The 5507-nt window shown below is 45.3% G+C and overlaps 1 long non-coding RNA gene across 1 annotated transcript in view; it reads right to left on the reverse strand.

Moving 5' to 3' along the window:
• Window positions 1-5226, reverse strand: part of LOC121020979 (uncharacterized) — a 15746-nt gene extending 10520 nt beyond the window's left edge. The window contains exon 1 of the long non-coding RNA XR_005786384.1: window positions 4498-5226. This is a non-coding gene — a long non-coding RNA (uncharacterized LOC121020979). The remainder of the gene's footprint in view (window positions 1-4497) is intronic.
• Window positions 5227-5507: the final 281 nt, after the last annotated feature.

The raw sequence follows: 5507 nt of genomic DNA on the forward strand, positions 1-5507 counted from the left end.
TTTTTTTTTGTAAACATATACAAGATTGTCCTAAAGTTTATGTGGAAGGCAAAGGAACTAGCATAACTTAAAGAATTTTGAAAAAGAAGAATAAAGTGTGAGAAATCAGTCTACCCAAATTTTAGATTTATTATATAGCTATAATAATCAATGCTGGGTATCCCTGTAGGTGGAGAGATAAACACATAGATCAATGGAACAGAATACAGATCCCAGAAACAGACTCACAAATGTGCCCAACTTTTTTTTTTTTTTACAAAGATACCAAAACAATAAAATGGAGGAAAGACAACCTTTTCAACAAAGCTAGAGCAATAGGCACAAAATAAAACTTAACCTACATCTAACACCCTATATAAAATTTAACTCAGAATGGCCACAGACCTAAATATAAACTAAAACTATAAAACTTTTTTTAAAAAAAAATAGATAATCTTCAAGATCTATGAATAGACAAATAGTTCTTTTTTTTTTTTTTTTTTTTTTAAGATTTTTATTTCTAAGTAATCTCTACACCCAATGCAGGGCTCAAACTTACAATGCTGAGATCAAGAGTTGCATGGTCTACCGACTGAGCAGCCCGGCACCCCAAAGAGTTCTTACATTTGATGCCAAATGATCCATAAGAGGGAAAATCAAGAATGTGGACCTCATTAAAATTTAAATATGGTCTTGGAAAGCCCATGTGAAGAGGATGAAAAGACAAGCTACTGGGACACACAATATTTGCAAATCATGGATCTAACAAAGGAGCAGTATCTTGAATGTAAAAAGAACTCTCAAACTCAAAGTGAAAAAAATTACAATCTGACCAGAAAATGGGCAAAAGACCTGAACATGTTTTATCAAAAAGGGTATATAGAGGGAAAATAAGCACATGAAAAGATATTTAACATAATTAGCCATGAGAGAAATGCAAATTAAAACCACAAATGAGATCTTACTATATACCTATCAAAATGGCTAAAATTAGGGGTGCCTCAGTCAGTTAAGCATCCAGGTTTGGCTCAGGTCATAATCTCACGATTCTGGGTTTGAGCCCTGCCTCGGGCTCTGTGCTGACAGCTCAGAGCCTGGAGCCTGCTTCAGATTCTATGTCTTCTTCTCTCTCTGCCCCTCCCCTGCTCACGCTCTGCCTCTCTCTGTCTCTCAAAAATGAATAAAACATTTAAAAAAAAATTTTAATGGCTAAAATTAAAAACTGATAACACCAAATGCTGGTGAGGATTCAGAGAAACTGGTCAGATGTTCCTGGTAGGAATGCAGGATGCGATAGCCTTTGGAAAAGGCTTTGGCAATTCCTTACAAAGTTACACATGCCCTTACCATTTAATTTAGGAGCCCTGTTCCCAGGCATTTACTAAAGAGAAATGAAAAATTACTAATGATATATTAATGTTCATAGGAACTTTAGGACCCCAAATGGAAACATGGCCATCAGCATTACATAAACAATGGAATACTGCTCATCAAGGTAAAGGAACTAATGATACACACCGCACTGATAAATCTAAAAATACACTATGTGAGGGGCACCTGGGTGGCTGGGTCAGTCAAGTGTCCGACTCGTGGTTTCACCTCAGGTCACGATCTCCCAATTTTGTGAGTTCGAGCCCCACTCGCACTATGTCTCTCTCAAACTAAATAAATTAATTAAAAATAAATATATAAAGATACACTATGTGAAAGAAGACAAACACAAAGGACTACATGCTATATGATTCCATTCACGCAAAACTCTTGTGACAAAGTATCAGCGGTGGCTAGGAGCCAGACTTTGGATGGGGATTGGACTGCAAAGGGGCATGAGCAGTGGTGGGCTAGTAAATGTTTAACAACCTGCTTTCAGTGGGAAGGACGCCCTGGTTTGTAGCATTTGCCAATTTCTGTGGTGTAAATACCCCTTCCACTGACAATTTCATGTATCCAGTGTGATGTCATTGAACACTGCGTATGCAAGAGGTGCTAGCTAACAATCAGATCTCATTAGATGCTATAAGTTGGCTCTTCTAGTACCTCACTGGGCATAAGGGAATGTTGTGGGATGATGGAAACGTTACCTATCTTGTGGTGATGGTTAATTTGAAAAACTTACTAAAATGTACGTTTTAAATTGGTGAGTTTTAATGTAAATAAATTATACTTCAATAAAAAAAACTTTTGTTTATTTATTTTGAGAGAGAGAGAGAAAGAGAGAGAACAAGTGGGCAGAGAGGGAGAGAGAGAGAGAAAGACAGAATCTGAAGCAGGCTCCAGACTCTGAGCTGTCAGCGCAGAGCCCGACGAAGAGCTTGAACCCACAAACCATGAGATCATGATCTGAGCCGAAGTCGGACGTTTAACTGACTGAGCCACCCAGGCACCCCAATAAAGGATGATTTTTTAAAGCTGGCTCAGGTGTAGAAACAGGAAGGAACTATAAGGTTTTCTCTTTTAATGAATTGTAACTTTTTATCAGGTGGCTGTCCTCAGCCTCCTGATCGTCCATCCTTGATTTCTTTTTATGGTACAGATTGGGCAATAATAGCCTTGTTGAGAGGTGCCTGGGTGGCTCAGTCGGTTAAGTGTCCAACTTTGGCTCAGGTGATGACCTCACAGTTCGTGAGTTCGAGCCCCGTGTCTCTGTGCTGACAGCTCGGAGCCTGGAGCCTGCTTCAGATTCTGTGTCTCCCTCTCTCTCTGCCCCTCCGCCACTTGCTCTATCTCTCTCTCTCAAAAATAAACATTAAAAAAAAAAATAGCCTTGTTGAGTGCCATCTATCTCGTTCCTAGGAAAGCCATGTTCTGTGAATCATCTCCAGCAATCTGCCAATCAGATTCAGACCCTGGATGCCTGTCCAACCTTCCTGCCCAGTGCAGTAATTCAGTTACTTTGATTCCAACAGTTAGGCACCCACCACCTGCCTGTTCCAGTGCCCTGCCATCCCCACTGCTACCAGTGAGCCCAGTTCTGTGACAGTTCAGCACTAGCCTTTAGGGCGAGGCCATCCCTGAGCTTCTCAATGAAACTGGTGCCTGTCTCACCAGGACATTCTTCATCGCTTCAGTAGATGGACTACCCTTGGGCCCTCTCATGGAACATAATCATTTGGTGACTTTTCTGGCTTTACTTAGCATATTTACTCTAAGATGCCCACGTTTTTAGCCCTTTGATGTTTTCTTCCACCATCTACCATGACTGTTCTGGCATTTTTGTAAAATTTTTTATTATTTATTTTTGAGAGAGAGAGAGAGAGAGAGCACGAACAGGGGAGGGGCAGAGCCAGGGGGAGACACAGAATCTGAAGCAGGCTCCAGGCTCTGAGCTGTCAGCACAGAGCCCGACACGGGGCTCGACCTCACAAACTGAGATCATGACCTGAGCCAAAGTCAGACACTTAACTGACTGAGCCACCCAGGCACCCTGTTCTGGCATTTCTGCTTCACTTAATGTGGGCCATGGCTTCCTCTGACTTTCTAAGAGGCACCTTATCCGAGTATTAGCAACATCTCTTGGGGGCCTTGTTAGAGCATTAAGTCCTGTATCACGGGAAGTTACTTCCATATCCATCTTCCTTATCAAACTTTATATCCCACCCTCCTTGATCCAACACTTCATACCCAGCCCAACACATCTTCAACCATCTGCAGCCAGTACATGCTGGCCAGGCCCACTGGTGTCTGCAGGGCAGTCTTCCATGAGGGGGCACCCAGCTGGGTAAGGGAGGAGGGATGGCCTCTGACAGGAAGAAGTAGGTACTTTCGCAGGCCAGAGGGATTCAGGAGGTTCAAAAGCATCGACCCAGATGTCCCAGTCCGTGTCTCCTTCCAAACAGACCTGCCAGAGTTAAGAATTCAAACTTCTCGGGAGCTCTCCTACTCTCATAATTAAATCCTGGAGCTTATTCTCAGGGTCCTGAAGATGCAGGAGGTAAAAGTCTCTTTATAAGTTGCCAAGGAGGGCCTCAGGCTTTACAGTCGGCCTTTAGCTGGTGATTAATTACCCTCAGCCCTTCATCACCTTTTCCCCGAGGTATCAGCAGATCAGCAGATCAGCAGATCAGCTCCAGCAGAGCAGCCGCCCAATCCCACGGTCTTTATAACTTCTCAGACACGGTGTATTTCCCCCACCGATGCGTTGCCTTTCCCCAGGATCCCATCCTACTTCACGGCCAGTGAGGGTTTCAACAATTGCACTGATCCAGTGTGCGGGGGCCACGCATGCTCTACCTACCACCGGGGATGGGGGGCCTCACTGCCAGCTGGCCAACAGGTGATTCGGCTTTGAAATCCTTTGAAATCCCCATTTGTTTTCCCATAGTGCGAGGCTGCGTCAGGTGTGCCCACTGCCGCGTCCGGTCGTGTGGCGCTGCTCCAGCTTCCTGATCAAGAGGAAGAAGAAGACACCCAGCACCCAGCCAGATAACCGAAGGCGCACAATTCCTTCTGCTACAACAGGCTTGTTTCACCGCAAGACTGTGGGCATGGGTGGGCACGGGTGGGCACCGAGCTGCTGACCAAAGGCATGGTGCAGCGGTGGTCAGGAAGCAGAGATCCGGCCAGTGAAACCCCGCGACCTCCTGCGTGAGGACTGCTGTCAACAAGAATGCCCGGGCCACCCTCAGTAGCACCAGGCACACGACCCGCAAGAGCAAGTACTGCCCAGATGTGCACATGGCTGCCAGAAGCCTGTGCCGGTGAAGAGGGAGCCGCCCCCACCAAGAGCTCCTGAGCACCTGCCCCCACCTCCAAAGCAATAAAGATGTCAACCACACCAATCTATCAGTAAAATATAAAAAATAAAACAAAATCACAGTTTAGATTCAGCTCTCCTTGGTAGTCTTGGCACCGACTCTTGGCAGGTTGAGTTTCCGGGCAAACACACTTTGAGACCGAAATCTGAGTAAAGGGTGCCACTGGCTGGCTCAGTCGGTGGAGGGTGGGACTCTCCATCTCAGGGTTGTGAGTTCCAGCCCCATGCTGGGTGTAGAGATTACTTAAAAACAATAAATAAAATGTTGTTTTGTTTTGTTTTGTTTTTTAAAGAAATCTGAGTAAAGGCTTATGAAGCTTGTGTTGGTATCAGTACCACCTGTGAGAGCGAGAAGGCCACAGAATTGGACACAGGAACTCTGGAGCTCTTGTGACCCTTCAGAATTTTCCCCGCAGCGGCAAGAGAATCAGACCTCTGTCCTCCCACACTGACCAACCGCTACAGGCTGTCTCAGGAGGGGGTGTGAACTTGGATGATTTTTTTTTTTAATTTTTTTTTCAACATTTATTTATTTTTGGGACAGAGAGAGACAGAGCATGAATGGACGAGGGGCAGAGAGAGAGGGAGACACAGAATTGGAAACAGGCTCCAGGCTCTGAGCCATCAGCCCAGAGCCCGACGCGGGGCTCGAACTCACGGACCGCGAGATCGTGACCTGGCTGAAGTCGGACGCCTAACCGACTGCGCCACCCAGGCGCCCCTGGATGATTTTTCAATGGAGGGCAATCCCTAGATGGGTCTCAGCTGAGAACTG

Source organism: Herpailurus yagouaroundi, unplaced genomic scaffold (genome assembly GCF_014898765.1).
Source record: "Herpailurus yagouaroundi ecotype Mexico unplaced genomic scaffold, PumYag 254, whole genome shotgun sequence".
Taxonomy (NCBI): Eukaryota; Metazoa; Chordata; class Mammalia; order Carnivora; family Felidae; genus Herpailurus; species Herpailurus yagouaroundi.